The 18,203-nt window shown below is 34.6% G+C and overlaps 1 protein-coding gene across 3 annotated transcripts in view; it reads left to right on the top strand.

Moving 5' to 3' along the window:
- Positions 1-18,203, top strand: part of Gabra4 (gamma-aminobutyric acid type A receptor subunit alpha4) — a 62,823-nt gene that overhangs the window by 43,784 nt on the left and 836 nt on the right. The window lies entirely within an intron of this gene.

Genomic DNA, 18,203 nt, shown 5'->3' with positions numbered 1-18,203 from the left:
TGTGGTAGGCCATTTCAAACTGGAATATGTTAGTGCCAGGTGTGGGTTTAATTGGACCTTTACTTAGAACACAAGCAGACAAAATTCAGGATGCATTTTTTTTTTTTCAGTGAAAACTGCTGAATCACTGGTTCTAAAATCGGCATAAAATATGCTCAGACCTTCCACAGACAGTGTGTGATGTGATCAAGTGCCTTGGGCAAATGGGGTAAACAAAATTTTTAAAAAGGAATGTTTCCATCAGTTCATGGTGAACATTATCTGAATTCAGTTCGGGCGAAATAAATATCTTAAAAAGCTAGATAAAGGAAATGAAGGCATGAGCAACATGTTATTTGTAGGAATGACATACATTATCTCCTTGGCAACTGCAGGGTGGCATGCAATTTGGCAATCTATGTTGTGTCATCTTGGATGCCTGGAAGTCACTGTTTCCTACGGAAACAAAGGAAAGAACAACATGAGAAAAAGAGTTCTGATTTTAGTGTTCTAGAAAAGTATTTTAAAACCAAGGGACCAGCAGGCTTCCACAGTACAACTCGAATGCCAAATGGCATTATATGTTTATTTATTAATTGCACATTCTTTAGAATATGGATTCAATTCAAAAAAATTTTGGCTCTGCTGAGTTTTTTATTTATTCTTTGTGATAAAATGACGATTTCAGACATTTTGTGAAACTTTCAGTGCTCTCGAAAAACTCAGGGTCTCATACTCAGGCTTATACATTTTCATTTATCCATTCAATCAACAAATATTTGTTGAGTGCCTAATTTGTGCCAGGCACTGAGGCTGTAGAAACCCTTTACCTTACCTGTGTCTTAAACTCATTCTGTCATATCCATGGAATACTGTGGCTTTTCTTTATTAGGAGTAAATCAATAATTTAGCAAGCATTCACATAGCCCTAGTTCAGAGACCCTATTATACTGAGAGCTAAGAGTTAGCAAAAATAAACTGTAAGACTAAACAATACTTGATGAGGGCGTTGCAAGACCATTCTCATAATGCCTTGTCTTTGGTCAGTGATTTTTGAGACCTTTCATAGTTGTGGTCCTCTTGTTTTCATCAACAGCCTCCAAATGAATAGCTCCAAAGTATTTATCATGGTGACTCACATTCAATATAATTTCATTTGGTAGGTCATTTGACTGAAGTTGAATGTCTTAAATGAAGGAAATGCAGTTTGCCATGTAGCTGAAAAGTCTCCACTTCGATGAGATTCAAAGAAGTGTCTGCATTACAGAATGCTGTAAAGGCCTCTTAAAGGGTTGCTGGGGGACTGCTTGATCACTGTAGGAGGAGGATATGGCTGGTTACAAGAGATGGAAGCATCATGTCAGAGTTGTACCAGAATCATCAGTGGGCCACTGGGATTTTTTTTTCCCCCAGAATAGTGCTGGAGATAAGGATTTGAGGTTTACTGTGGAACAGACACTTGGGTTCAGTCATTAGCTCTTCCCAAGGATGGTGTTGCCTCCCACTGATCCACTTAGCATTTCCAAAGCATTGCTTTTACTGTTTATTTTTTTCATCCACTTCTAACCTCATCATAGTAGAAAATGAGGCATTTATTCACACATTTCTGGGGTCTCTTAAGAAATGACTTTGAGGTTGACTGCTAATGTCCACCAGACTCTAATGAAATTGTGAAGGCTGACTTTCTGAACAGTGATTTCAGGTGTTCTTCTAGCTCAGAAGAGTAGAAGTCATATGCCTGATTTTATAATTTTAGTGTTAAAATTAACAACCAGATTTCACTTCCTGAAATTTTCTCCCGTAGGGGCTTATTTTACTATGTCCTCTCTAAGAGCAGTATTTCAGCTTAGAATTTTCTTGGATTTGTGGAGATATTCATGGAAGATTTAAATAGCATTGCAGCTGTACAGAAAAGCTGTTCTAGTGTGTGCTTTGAAAATCAGCTTTTCAATAAACGATAGCTTTAGAACTATGATTGAGAGGGGAAAAAAATCAGTCTTGTTAAACAAGCTATTGCAGCCACTGGCTACATGTTCCAAGCAGTTTGAAGAAGAGACTCATTCTCATCATTTGCTCTTGGAGAGGCAGGTTGGTGCTTGTGGGTCTTGTACCTTTCCTGAGTGGCACCAAAGGGCAAGGGGAATGTGGAGGTTTATCCAGAAGGGATCCTCTAATGCTCAGTTGCAATACTTATCAACAGGCATATGTATGAAACAGGAGAGAAAAGCATTTCATTCCAGTTATCAGTTAAAATTCCAGGATTGACTCATTAAACAGTCCATTAACTAGTGTAGTGGCCTAGGAAGTATAATCTGGATAGAATAAATGACTGTCATCTGGTTTTCAAGTGGATTTAAATGTGCTGCTTTTGGCTATATTGCTTTGCCAACTACATATCTCCTGAGACACATTGTGTGAAACTCATTTTTGCTGTTTTGAGTGCACAAGAGGGGATGATTTTGTTGTTGATTTATTTTAGTACAGTTTACTCATAATCTATTTATTATTTCTTCATTTGACTTATTTTTATTGAATGTTTCCTAGTGTTTGGTACTGTGCTAGTTGATGAGGAAAGGAAACAATAAGGCACCACATAGCCCTAAAGAAACTCGCTGTTGGGGAGGGTGCTGACACAGCATGCTAAGTGCCAGGATACAGAAAACATTAGGATGCTGTGTGATGATATCAGAGTCCTGATTGCAGTGTCTATGAAGGTGGTGGAGTGTCAGGTTAAATTTCTCAGAGGAAGAAGTGTTTAGATTCTATCTTAGAAGATATAAAAGGAAGGCAAAGAAGATGGTGGTAAACAGAGAGTAAGAGAAATGTGCTGAGACCCAGAGGCAAGGGAATATGGCTCACACTGGTAGAATTTAACCAAGACATCCTGGTTAGAATCCAGATGTTTTCATTTGGGTTGCCCCCAAAGCTGACTCTGTTGCAAGTATTTTTCTGGCAAACAATTTGTTTTTGAGGTGATCCCAAGAAGTAATATGGAACAAGTGAGAGAAGGGAAGAAAGGTGATCCAGTATCACTAATGTGCAGTTTTATCATTGTGTCCTCATCTTACTAGAAACTCCAGCATATGAGGAATGAGCCTCAAAATTGACCATTAGGTGGCAAAAAGTTGGGGTACTAGCTTACCAGCTCTTGTCTCCCACTGATTAATTTCACTTGGGCATATTTTTTTGTTAAAATCTAATAAATTTAAGGTGTACAGTGTAATATTTTGATATACATATACTGAACTAATTACTAGTCAATTCATTAATATTTTCACAAAGTTACTTGATTTCTTTTTTCTTTTGGTGTATATGTGGTCAGAGAACAAAGTCTTCTCTCTCAGAAAATTTCAAGTATTAGCACATTATTATTAACTATAGTCATTATCCTATACATTTGATCTTTAGAACTTATTGATCCTACTTAACTGAAACGTTGTACCTTTGGAGCATCATGTCCTTACTCCCCCCCCCCCCTCCAACCTGGTAACCACCTTTCAATTCTCTGCATCTATGAATTCCATGTTTTTAGAATGCATATAAAAGTGAAATTTTGCAGTATTTTTCTAGTTCTTGCACTCTGGTCAAACCATCTCTTCTATCCTAGTCAAGCTCCTATCACTAGAACATCCTTTGGTGACAGAATGTCAATTCTAAAGGAATAGGAACTGTTTTCTGTTCCTCAATTTCATATCATCAGAGCCAAGAATAATGCCTAGAACATAAATAGACTTTCAATATTGGTTGCACATTGAATCTGTCAATGGATACATAAGTAAATGAATAAGTTAAAAGTTTGGTATGCTTTTGGCACACCTGAATTATGTCCTGCTGAATATGGGTTTAGAGTTCTAAAAAAAAATTGGATAAAGTAGATGTAAATTTTATGACTGATATAAAGATTATAATTAAAGCAACTGGATAGGCTCATTCACTGAAGATTGAGAAAACTTAGATGATTGAGTACCAACGTCACGGGAAGTTAACATTTTAAGATTAGACAAAGGAAGAGCATCCCACACTAGAGACTGAAAAAGGTAAATGGAACATTACTGTTATGTGGAATTATGGGGAAATGTTTAAAAGCAAGGAAGGAGTGATCAACAGTGCTGGATGCTACTGAGATAGTATATAAGTTGCAGATTTTAAAAAGTGCCAGTTGGAATAAGCCACAAAAATTTCAAAGGAAGGATTGGAGAGGAATTGAAAATGATTGAAAGAAAAAATGCCGTCCATAAGTGAAAACAATAATTGTAGATAATTTTTCCACACTGGTACTGATAGAGAATAGTAGGTGGAAGGGGTCAAATATTTGAGAAGTTTTAGAAGTTGATGTTTTTCTTATTTAAAATCTGAAAGAAATTTTTGTATGCTATATTTTAAGATGGTGCAAATACAATAATATCCCTAAGAGTCTTGGTTTTATGCCTTTCTTGAAGCATCCATCAATCCAATGGAAACTTTTAAATGGGAGCCCTTTGTGATCTCTTCTTACAATTGGCAGATCTCGGCAGCTTGGGTTTTAGCTAGTTATTAGCATTGCTTCAAGGAATGAAGCTGATTATCTCCACCTAGGAATAATAAATAAGATGAATTTTTAACAGGGCACAATGCATTGGTTACCATATATTTCCAACTTTTGCTGAGGTGGAAAGTTACAGTTTTCTTTTAATATCCAATTCTGTTAACAAAAAAATACAGAGAATATCTGAGTTTAGAAATAGTGGAGACTTCCTTAGTAATATTTTATACCACAGGGACTATCTATGATAGATTGTGAAATGTTAACACAATAATAATATTTAATAAGTATTGATCATTGACTATGTGCTAAGTGGTGTGTTAAGCACTCTACTCGTATCCACTAGTATCTCTAAACAGTAGTTATTGTCATGATCCTCACTTTATCTCAGAGGAATTTGAAGCAATGATAGCCCAACAAACTTCCCCAAGGTTACACAGCTAATTTTCAGCAGAGTCCAAATCTTGATCTACCTGATTCAGAATCTCTGGTTCTGACTTTAGTTTTTTAACAGCTAATAATTCTGCCATATAAAAATGATAATGAAGGATAATGATATTTGATAGCTTTAGGCTTCAGGATTTGTTTTATAGATTTTGAAGGAGGGCACATTTTCCTTGCTGCCTATCAGATATTTGGGTCTTCTAGTTTCCGGCCTGCCTGGCTGAAGTGGTTATCTTGGCAGTATACATTAATGTGCTGATGAGCCATTTGCCATAAATTGCAACTCAGCTACTGGTTCAATTCATGCTAAATTTGCAATCTGCCTTTACTGAAGTGCAAAATTGGCTTTCTTGTCATAAAGTGGTAAAACATGCAAAATAGTCTAATACCTTATTTTCTAGCTCAAGGAAGATTAGCTGGGCTCCGAGAAAGTTTTAAATTTTTTTCACTTTAGATGAACAGCTGTTTCCGCACGAGAGCCTTGTGAAGTGTTGAATGGTTTTGATAGTGCCCCCTTGGAAATTAGAGCTCATACCATGGGACTTACTCCTCAGGACAAGTAAAATTATTTTCTGGAGAACAGCCAAATGACTTCAGCTATTCAGAGGGTTGTCTACTTGATAATATAAGCATTATGAAATGTCAGAGTAGAATGTGAATTTGTTCTAGTGACTTAATGTACTATTTTACTGTAGGTGGAGTAGATCTGTAATGAATTGTGTTAACAGGATAATTCAACCTCTGCTTTCTGAGCAATTTACTGTGCTTCCTTGTATAAAGACTGGGGATAAGAATTGATTTAAAAATATGAGTTTATACAAATAGATGGCTTATCAAGTCTTCTGCTGCATGTTCTTGTGTCCATGCCTTGTACATCATTTGGCACATGCATTGCTGAACTTAATGTATGTATTTATTGATAGAAAATTTCACCATTTAAGAATCTAAGAGCTCTAGTTTCCAACTAGTGCTTAAGTTGATACTGTTTGTAATACAAGTAGAGGCAAAGTTGCAGTGTCTTATGTACAAGGAGATGTGTCCATCAATTTTACCATATCTTTTGTAGAGCAAAATGTAACTGTAAAATGTAAACAGCATTTTAAGCATTTTGTTTAAACTGAGGGGAGAATTTGTGGAAGCAAGTTAAGGAACAGTTCCTCTCTTGCAGAAGACTATCATAAAAATGTTTGCTATACAGAAGATGTAGGTTTTGAGTGTTGAATCATTTGAAAACAACTTGAAGAGAAAGTTTTTCAGTTAGAAAAAAACAACTAAATTGCATTTGTTGTTAAAATAAAGTGTTCTGTAAAATAAACCATCGAAGTGTAGGCCTATTTTTAAATATTTAGCCTTAAATGTAGAGAATATTTGTCATACAAAATCTCTAAGCACTTCATGGCAACAAGCACCAGAGTAGGAAGAATATTATGAATGAGAATAAAGATAATCAGTGGAAAGCTCTAGAACACTTTTCCCAGATTCTAGCTGGAAGGATTATCTAATCAGAGGAGGAATTTTGTGGGGTACAAAGAATTAGTATCAGTGTTTGGCTTATACTCAAATCTTACACACATGTAAATCATATTCAAGGCAGAGAAACTATGCTGTTTATAAATGTCACGTATTTTGGAATTTTGCAGCCATATTTCAAACAAATTCTTGTGACTTAAAAAAATCCCTTAAATATATGTGTTAGCAGTTTCCAGCCACCTCTTGAAGTGGCTTAGGAGTATGAATTTGGGATTCAAGTCCAATGCATTTTGATTGGATGACCCTGGGAGAGATACTTAACTTTTTTAGACTTCAGTGTCCTGATTGAGAAAATGAGACTATTAACAGTTTCTCATGAATGTTGTAGGAACCAGGTGAGATTATTTGTAAAACTTATTAAAGTAGTGCTGGGCCTATCCTAAATGCTCAGTGCAGTGTGGAGATACTAATGATAATTCAAGATTTCTGTCTGAAAAGTACAGCTATTAGATCTTAATTACATTAGGGCAGAATGTAAAACATTGTCTTAATTGTTTATTTGAAGAGAAGAATAAGAGTAAAGAGAGAAAGCAAAGATTTTAGGACATACTCAAAGGATCTCAAATTTTTCTTGACAAGGAAAGTTTTTGGTCTTCTTTATGTTTATGGTACTGAAAGAAGTCTTTGAAAAATTTTTCCCTCTACCACGAGGCACTTTTTTCCTTTTCCCACTTATCCCCTTTTACCAGATTGAACCTTACCACATCCATATCTTCACAAATGTCAGTCTCACAAAGAGACTTTCCCAGCTCTCAGGCTAAGTAATATACTCCCTGCTTCCTCCTGCTTTCCTTTATGGCATCTATTGATTACCATAATATTTTATAATTCCTGGAGAAAATTTCAAAGACCATAATATTTCTCCCCTCTGTACCCTCTGTAACTTGATGTAAAATTAGACACTCAACAAAAATTTGTTAAATGAGTAAGTGAAGGGGTGAAACAATATATTGCTTATGATATTAATTGTGAATATTTTATTACCCACTTAATCTGGATAGTAAGCTCCAACAGAAGATGAAGCCTGAGACTTGAGCTTTTTTCCTTAAACATAAGTCAATTGATGGTCTAGGATTGTGGCTCAGTGGTAGAGTGCTCGCCTAGTATGCGCGAGGCGCTGGGTTCGATCCTCAGCACCACATAAAAATAAATAAATAAAGGTATTGTGTCCAACTACAATTATTTAAAAAAAACAAATCAACTGAGATTATTTATTATCAATGTTTAGATTAAATAGACAAACAGTGGCGAGAATTCGAAAAAAAATTCAGTGAGCTTCTCAAGTTGTGAAAAACCCCTTTACTGAGTGCATAGCTGTGCTTTTACAAAGGGACATATGTCTACTAGTGTTTGAGCTGTGAATTCTTTTCTCCAGCTGAAGTATACTGAGGACCTACCTTTATAAATGATTGTCTTTTAGACATTCCTCCTGCTGTCTGCTGAAGCAGATAAACTTTGTGACTCAGACTTTTACTATGCCAGCCTCCTATAGGGTTGGCATAGACCTGAATCTTTCTGGAAGGCTATTTTTCATAGCCCAATTTCATTATGATCAAATCCTATCAAGTCTACATTAAGAATGAAGCATTGTTCAAATAATAAGTTTGAATATTTTTTTTTTTAGTATTGTGATGTTGACCAAATCATTTTCACAGAATGATATGGAGGCTTTAGAGGGAAATTTATTTAGCCACCAAAGTTAGCATTTAAAAATCAAGTAAAATTTCTTTTTAAATTTAATTTTTATTTTTTAAATTTATTTTTAACTTGCATGAAACATAAAAAATGTATTTTGAGATATCATGTAAAGTTTTTATACATATATACATTGTGTAATGTTCAAGTCAGTGCAAACATATCTATTTACCCAAACGTTTATCATTTCTTTATGAGAGAATCAACCAAACTCTTTCCTTCTAGCTTTTTAAGTATCTTATCAGTATTTTTTTATATGACAGCGGAATGCATTACAGTTCATATTACAAATATAGAGCACAATTTTTCATATCTCTGGTTGTATACAAAGTATATTCACACCATTTTATGTCTTTATACATGTACTTTGGATAATAATGATCATCAAATTTCACCATCATTTATAACTCCATGCGCCTTCCCTTCCCCTCCAAAAACTCTGCCCTATCTAGAGTTCATCTATTCCTCCCATGCTCCCTCTCCCTATCCCATTATGAATCAGGCTCCTTATATCAGAGAAAACATTCAACATTTGGTTTTTTGGGATTGGCTAACTTCACTTAGCATTATCTTCTCTAACTCCATCCATTTACCTGCAAGTGCCATGATTTTATTCTCTTTTATTGCTGAGTAATATTCCATTGTGTATATATGCCACATTTCATCAGTATCTTTAGATCTGTATCTTATCATTACCTTTAGTCACCCTACTGTGCATAGTAGTAAGACTATTTTGCATTGTTTTCTCAGATATCTATATATGTTAACTCCACCATTAAGAACTCAAATAGTCTTAATGTAAAATGTGACAAAGAAAGGTTAAAAGTTATGTTAGCAATTATATTTTCAAATATTTAAATGAATATGTGTTGTAAAATCCAACACACATCCTTAGTTAGACATAGAGTTATAATCTGAAGAGGTGAACCTATTGAGGGGAAAATGTTGATTGATTTAAAAAAGAACTAGAACTAAGTTCAAACTAGAAAGTTAAATAAAAGCTCTGATTAACTATATTTCTCTGATCTGGGTGAGGAGGGACCAAAAATTATTCTAAAGACTGGTGGAAGAATGTTATATCCAGGCAATATTGACCATTTAGGAGGAGAACATTGATGCCCCCTGGTGGGTATGAAAACATTTTCTTTCCTCAAGGACAGGTAAAAATATGAAAAAGAAATTTAACGTGTCATTCTTGTCAAGAGCATCTCAGTGTCTCTGCATATCTTGTATCTTGGCTCTACCAAGGATTTTGTAATTTCCATAAAAGTATACCCACATGGTGGAGAAAAGGATGATAGACTAAATTAGAACAAAGTTTTTGAAAGGGAAGAGAGCTGCAAAGTTATCCAGGTTTTGTTTATTTTTTTCCCCATGAAAATAGTAACATTTACTATTTTAAAATGTTTTAAATCTGCATTCTGAATTTAATTTTAATGATGTTAGATGATGCTGTTACTCTGTTCAGGCTGATGTGATAAAATACCCTTAAACTGAGTGATTTCAGAAACAGAAATTCATTTCTCAATTCTAGAGGCTGAAGATCAAGGTTTTGGCAGGTTTCAGTTTCTGATAGGGGATCTGGTCCTGACTTACAGGTGGCTTCCCCCACTGCATCCTCACACCGTGGACAGAGAGATATCCCTGATATTTCTCCTTCTTTTGTAAGGACAAAGTTTCTATCAAACAAGAGCTTCATTTTCATGACTTAATTTAAATTTAGCCACCTCCTTCAAAGTCCTCTCCAATATTAGTGATATGCAGAGTTGCAACTTCAAATGGATTTGAGAAGAACAGTATTCAATCCATATATAGCAATGATTAAAACACTTTGCTCTTTTCATTTGTCATCTTCTTTGACATTTGTTGCCTTCTGCTATCCCTCATCTAATGGCTTCATCACCTCATTTTGTATATCCAAATTATATGTGCAAAAAGTCCTTTCGACTACTGATAGTAATTGGGATAAGAAGTGAAGGAAAAAGAGGGATACTGTAGTGCCAGACCAATATATCCAGATACAATTCTTTTTAATATTCCTTTATATCAAGAAAGTGGTCCAACCAGCCTGAGTTGCCAACATTGTAAATGTGAACTAATGCTCTGGGTGTGGCTTTTCATACCATAAGGTATGAATATCAGCTCGTGGGTGAAATTACAACTGTTTCTCCAGTCTTTCCTGTTTCTCTGATGACCACTTTCTAGATTTTACTGATAGTTGAAAAAGTCCCAAAGAGAGAGACAGGGATCTGTGTGATCTAGTAACACAACCACATTTATTTTAGACGTTGAAATATTGTGGTTATGGTTTTTCCTACATGGAACATGACATATGGTTGTCTTACTTAGTTCAGTTAGAAACCTGTAAACTTAGTGACAGGAGCAGAAGTCACCTGTAAACTTAGTGACACTCAGCAGGAGTCAGCCATTATCATTGTAGTTTTTGATATTGCTATTTTGTCCTGAAATCCTTTTAATTTGTTTTATGCACAAGTTATAGGATTAACTCTAATGTTAATTCTCATATTACTACCAATATTCATTTCAATTTTGTATTTATTTGTATTTCTTTCTCATTTCAGCCAGCAACATCCTTTCCTTGACTGAAGTTCACCATAGACATTTTTTACTTCAGTGTTCATCTACTTTTCTGATGATTAGAAATGATCATCAGAATTTATAGATATATAAAAGTATCTCCTCAACTTTCATTTCTTGTAATGATTCATTTCTGAGTGATGTATCTTTTTTCTTTTGGAGGCAGAGACTTATTATTTGACCTCAGCTGTTTTTTTTTCTAATATTCATTTGACATTGACTACATGGTAGACATTATGCTAAGTGCTATACATGCATTAACTTATTTATTCATTACCTTATTTATTCATTTTGAGGAAGGTACCATTATTAACCCATTGTTAATCCTGTATCAAGCCATCTTTGAGCTTCAAGAGGTTAAAAACAGCAAGTAAATAACAAATTCAGCATTTGAGTCTAGGTCTGACTGATTTGGGGGCCTGTAATCTAACAATTTAGTAGTGTTTTTCAATTTCTGATCCCTGGATCTCTGGCAATAAACTGGAAACTAATGAATGAAGTTTTGCAAATATGGCTTGAGACTTGAGTCTTTAAATAGCTTCCAAATTTTTCTTATAAATATTTCACATGACTACAATACTGTTTTTCCTTATCTAGTAGAAAGGATTCATTCATCTTAAGGTTTGGTTTAGAGAAAGTAGGTTGAGTCTCCTTTGACCTCTTCCTTTTCCAAAATTCTTTTGGCAGCATTAGAGAAAGTAGCTCCTGTGCTAGAGAAATCTACTGGACCAAGCTGAGAACTTCTGTTCTAACTAGTGAAGTCTCCAACAAAGCAGTTACACCCATTGGAACCACATATTTAGTGTACAATGCATGTACAAATATAAAGAAACACTAGGAATTACTCTGAAACAAAACTAACCACAAAATCTCCTATCTCAAAGGAATCCTAATGTTTTAAACTTTCAACTCCAAATATGTAAAGGCAAAATGAATGAATTTTTAAAGATCTCTTTTTTGGTATTTCCAAATTGAATACATAAATTTATCTCAGCACCTAATATTGAAAGTAATATTTCTATAGTTTATGGAAATACAAACAGTGAATTAAATGCTAACACTGGAAGGAAATGAAATACAATAAATAGGGAACTCAGCATTTTCATTTCTACAATTTGGAGCTCAGTATATGATGAAGTCCCTTGGTAAATATTTATGAAATATTTATTATGTTTATTTGGAGGTGATGTTTTTCATTTCTACATGGTAGCACTTTCTGGAACTGCTGTTGATAGTGCTCAGTAAATCATTACTTTGGGGTTTAGTGTTAGCTGATGTATCACACTTGTTTGTTTTCTTATTAAATAAGATATGTGGCTACCCCTGAAATCCTGTCTGAATGGCCTTGAATGAATGTCTTTACATTATTGGATTCTTATTTTTTTTGTATGTGACTCATTGATATTCTGGAAGATAAACCTGTTCATTATTAGCCTTGTTAGTTTTTAATTTAGGAGAGTTAAATTGCATTTTATTAAACTTCATTAGCTCTCAAGCAAGCAATATGAAAGTAGCTTCTTGCATTCTGCAAATCTAATCTTAGTCACTTTATCTCCTTGCTGCTAGAGTAATAAGTTGAGATGAATTTTTTTTTTTTTTTGCAGTATGATAATACTCCTTTAGAAATTGTGTCAGATCATAGTCATGATTGACGAATTGCTTGGATCTGCTCTTATTTTCCTGTTGATGCTTTAATTTGTTGGTAATGTTTGAATCTGCCACCTCACATCTCTATCCCACCAGTTTCTTTGCTTCAGGCTATTGTGACTAATGACAAAATGATTTCAAACTAAATAATTTTTTAAAATTCAAATGAAGCTTAGGTGCCTTTCCTCTTTGGAAACACTATGGGTTTGCTGAATACTAATGCAGCCTCTGAAGTCTCTACACTCTGCATGAAACACATCATCACTCTGACTGACACATTAGTTGTTCCAAAACTTGATGGCTGTGTGAATATTATTCCTAGTGAGTTCTGTGCCAGCTAGGTCAATAGATTTCTCAATTCTTTTGTGGTTTATCATCATGGAAAATGACAACTATTTTTTGCATACTAGACCTTGAGACATAAGTACAAAATAACTTGAGTATCATTTAGCTATCAGCAGAGAGCATAGATTGAAGTCTCAAGTCAGTCAAATTCTACTTTCCTTTATGTAAAGTATAATATATAAAATACTGAAACTTGTTAGGTATTTTCAGTCAGACTTGGGATTGAGTCAAAATAATTTATATGTCTCAGGCACTACCTACAATATTCTAGACATCTGCCCCATAAACAAAGATATAGTACCTTTAGAGACCATATAAAATTTTTTGAAGAATTTGAAGAAGTATTTTGATTCTGTATATGTCCACACCAGTGCAGATGATCAAGTATGAAGTTGGTTCCTACTATGTTCTTTACCCTACAATATTTTATAAAGGTCTTTATATCATAGGAACTTATCAACACTTTTAAATTGGGAATATAAAGATTTGATCTTTGTTTTCAGACAGTAATCTTAGTGACATTGTCCATACTACCTCCTCCATTCCCATGAAATCTCTTGCTTTGTTGATTCTTCTTTCTAATCATCTTAGACTAATACTGTCTCTTGCCTGGACTCTCTTTTTTTTTTCTCAGTATATTCTTCATATCTATGCTTATGTTTCTTTGCTGTTTAAACCTCATTACATAGTAGATGTTTTTAGTGTATAATTTTCAAATCATCAAATGCATGACTTGCTGGGTGCAGTGACAATGGGGGTGTGGCTTAGTGGTTAAACAAGCCTGGGTTCAATCCTTGATACAAAAAAAAAAAAATTACACACATGCACAACTCATACAAATATAGGATGAACATATGTCAAGGATTTGCTTGACTCCTTAATTAATTAAGGAAACACTTATAGGAAAAAATATTTTAAAACTTTTTGAGAAATGGTTACCTGTAAGCATTTTTTAAAAAAATGAATACTAGAATAAGATTGCTAAATTAGATACAGAGGTGCCTAATATATAGGGAAATAAAACCATAACTTGTTCTTCTCTACTAGATAGGAAGTTATAAGTTAGTATGTAAATTTTGAAGAGTTTGGATTCTAATCAAATATTAAATACCAAAATCATACTTAGTTAAATTATCCTAGAGACTTAATAATCCCTTGGTGTACTTGTTAATTAGTGCTTCATTATGACATTGAAAAGATATGTATTCATTTCTAGTGTCTGAGTCCTGAATAATTTTTATTAACTGTATTCTTGATTATCACAAATACTTGACTGAGTCAAATAGACGGAGGTACCTTTTATGTGCTTTAAATCTTCTTGCACAATTTAGAGTGAAGAGGCTGTTCATGCCAGCAGGTTGGTATATAATTATATACCACTTGGTATATAATTCACTGACTTCCAGCCAGTCAAGACCTTTCTGCTATTATTTTCTTCTACTGCAAAAGGAAGAGCTGGAATAAATAATTAATTAAATTTCTTCCAGTATTAATATGTTATAATTCTTGAAAAATGGAATTATCAAGAGAAAATACCTTGATCCTTTAGCTGGTACATGAAGTTAGGCAACAGCACCCCCTAAAGGGTTCTCTGTTAGTTCTAGGCAAGTCAGCCTCATTATCCTATAATGTCCCGGAAACTTTCCCTCACAAGAGAGATTTGGAAACAAGTCCTGTTGGGACTTGATTTAATTAGTCTGTATATGTTTTCTATTGCCACAATAATTCTGCATAACAAACCACTACACTGCTTCCTGTACTTACAGCAGATATTTGCTTTTGCTTTCTTGTCTGTGGATCAGTTGAGAAGTTGTTTTGATCTCAGTTAAGCTTGCCTAAGTTGTCCATCTCTCTTAAATGAGACACACTTGCATGTCTACTGTAAGCTAGCTCTTTGGTGATCTATGATAGCCTTACTTCAATAACTGGTTCTGCTCCAAAGGATCTCTCATCCTCCAATCGGCTGTCCCAGGCCTGTTCTTTATGGTGGTGGTGGCAGTGTTTCAAGAGAGAGTGGAAGCAAGCAAGAACTCTTGAGGTTAAGACACAGAAACAACACACCATGGTTTCCACTACATACTATTAGCCAAAAAAAGTCATAAGGAAGCTTATTGGGACATAGATATGATTAATTGGTGCCATTTTAAAAACAATCTGTTATACAGAACATGATTCACAGGATTTTGGGAAGTTCCAGGAGAATAACAGAATAAGGTCTAAAAGGAATGAAGAACGTAGATAGTCCTGTGCTTTGTTCTATGGATCAGTTAAGTTCAGTTTCATTCTTCCCAGTCTTGCTATTAAAATTTATAAGGCAGCACCAGGGCAATGTTTAGAGCTATTGATACTGTACTACCGAGGTTAGGACCTTCTGAGCCCTCTACCAAATGCTACATGAATGTTGACATTTTCCAGTCTGGCTGTTGGGAACATAACATTACTCCTGGCTTCATGAGAGCATCAGATACTGTTTCCTCAAATCCTTTAAGATGGTCCTTTATTTCAGCCTTGGGTAGTTACCCCACACTCTTAAACTGACCTTGGCTTAGCAAAATACCAAATAGGGCATGCTTTAGATTTTTGGAGTTCCACTTTGTTCTGCTTTCTCTCTGTTACTTTGCCCTGAGAACTCTAGTCTCTGGTCTCCCCAGACTGTTAGATCCATCTCTTCAATTCACAGAATCTTCCAGTTTTTTTCTGGGTTCCCCTTTATTGCACTACAGCAAGGAAACCTTTATTGCACTACAGCAAAAAAAAAACTAAGTTTGTTTCTCCCCTCTCAGTGATTATGGCTCTAATACCCAGTGTCTTTTAAAAAAAGTTATTTTGTCTAGTTTTTTGGTAATTTTAGGAAGAAGAATAAATTTAGCCTCTGTCACTCCATTTTGGCTGGAACTAGAAATCTTCAAATTCTTAGAATTTAGTGTTAGGAAAAATAAAGGTTTCTAAAGATCATAGACACCCCAACTTTCAGTGAACAAAGAGAGTATGGAAAACATCAGATTACATTTTAAAATATATATAAATCTCTGCTATGTGTTTAATTCATTCTTTTTCACTGTCTTCCTCACTATTCTTAGGATACTTAACATTTTGTGTCAGTTTAAATACCTTTTTATTTATTTATTTATTTTGATACTGAGGATTGAACCCAGGGGTGCTCAAATGCTGAGCCATATCTCCAGCCCTGTTTCATATTTTATATTTTATTTAGAGGCAGCAACTCTCACTGCTGAGTGTCTCACTAAGTTGCTGAGGCTGACTTTGAATCCATGATCCTCCTGCCTCAGCCTCCCAAGCGCTGGGATTACAGGCATGTGCCACAACTCCTGGCACTTTTTAAAACATTTTTATTATTTTGGGGGTATGTGCATTTTCTTTAAAATGGTAGTATTCACTTTTTAAACTTTAGGGATATACCTTATCCTTTTTATATTTCTTATCATGCAGATAGTATTTTAGAATTAATTATAATGAACTATACATTTCTATAAAAAGAGATTCAAAATCTGAGGATTGATTAAATGTCATTTATAATGTGCTTTGTAGAGCAAAGGTGTAGGACAAGTAATGTTGTCTTTAGTTTATAGGTTGATGTCAATTTTTGGTGTCAATTGTCTCCACCAAAATTAGGTGCCATATGTTAGGCTACAATTTCTCATAAGTCCAGCAACAGCCTGCTTAGGAGAATACTCCAAGCTGACATGAAGAATGCTTTCTAAACCTCTCAGAGTCTGCTTTGGCTCTGTGTTTTGTGAGACAGTTTTTCTTTCTCAGCTCATCGACCTTGAAATCATAATTTGCAAGTGTATGTAGTATGCATGGAACATTTTAACAATGCTCAATGAGTATGACACTTAGAAAGATATTTGTAGAATAAACCTTCCTCTCCAAAGTGAGCTCTCAATTGTGTACAATTTATCTACTTTATATATTATCTGTGAATTGTCCTTCAAGGCTGGCTCCTTCCAGTCATCCACTTACTCTTCTTCTTTCTCCCTTCTATTTTTCTATCTCTTCACCCACCATTTATTTCACAAAATTGTAGGGAGAGAAGATATTATATAACCTTAACATAACTTGAAATAAATATAATCAGGGAAGAGAAATTATTGCAAAAAAGTGTACTTTTTTCTCAAGTCAGACATGATTACTTAGGGACCATCTGAGCTATTACTTTACTTCATAGTATGGACAGTCTATAGTGAGCTATATTTATTGTGTCCTTTGCATCATGAGAGGAATTGATTTTTAATGGTTAACCATGGAATTTTTTTCAAATATAGCCTTGTTCTACAAATAAAACAATTTGATGGAAAATAGTGAATTAAATTTTTATTTAATTGCTCTTTATTTGTCAGTGGTGTGATTTCAGATATTTATGCAGCCATTTGTTGATGCTGTTTAATGTCTAATACAATCTCTTATTTAAAGTTAATATTCCAGTTGGGTATGGTGACGCATTCTCATTCCTGTAATCCCAGAAGCTCTGGAGGCCAAGGCAGAAGGATCCCAAGTTCAAAGCCAGTTTCAGCAATTTAGCAAAGCTCTAAGCAATTTAGTAAGACTCTGCCTCAAAATAAAAAAATAAAAAGGGCTGGGAATGTGACTCAATAGTTAAGCGCCCATGGATTTAATACCTAGTACCATTAAATAAATAAATTTAAAAAATAAAAATAAATTAATGTTCCTTTATATTTTCACTATTTTAATTTGATGAAAACTAAAATATGTCAGATTTTTAGATTTTGCACTAATGTGTATGATTGCCTAAGATTCTTTCATGAAAATCAATTCCAGGCATTTAGAAATTAAAGTTTTTAAAGTAAGGAATGTCATTGTTTTAGTTAGCTGTTAGTCTCTTATGACCAAAATATTGGACAAGAACAACTGAGAGAAGGAAAATTGTATTTGTGGCTCATGATTTCAAAGGTTCATTCAGTATATGGTTAGCTGACTTCATCACTTTGGGCCTGAGGTAAGGCAGACTATCTTGGAAGAAAGGTGTAGCAGACGAATGCTGCTCGGATCCTGGCAGCCAGGAAGCTGGAGGGCCCAAAGGCAGAGAGGAGAGCCAGGGACAAAATACAGTCCCCAAGGGCACAAACTCAGTGACCTACTTGCCCTAACCATGCCCCACCTGCATATAATTACTAGCCACTAGTCCATTCAAACTATCAATCAATCAAATAGATGAATCCACTGATGAAGCTGCTACTCTTGAAATCTAATCATTTCACCTTTGAAAATCCCTACAGGGCCTAACATGTTAGCTTTTTAGGGGACACCTCATATCCAAACCATAATATACATGTAGATGTTACCATTATTATTTTGTGCAGAAGATCTTATAAATAAAGGTCTTAAACATATATAAAACTCTAAAAGGCATGTGACATATTATAGAATAATTATTTGTAATAAATCTGAACAAAGACCTTCT

This window comes from Marmota flaviventris, chromosome 7, assembly GCF_047511675.1.
Source record: "Marmota flaviventris isolate mMarFla1 chromosome 7, mMarFla1.hap1, whole genome shotgun sequence".
NCBI classification, from domain to species: domain Eukaryota; kingdom Metazoa; phylum Chordata; class Mammalia; order Rodentia; family Sciuridae; genus Marmota; species Marmota flaviventris.
The sequence above is the reverse complement of the archived record's forward strand: the minus strand, read 5'-3'. Positions and strand labels throughout refer to the sequence as shown.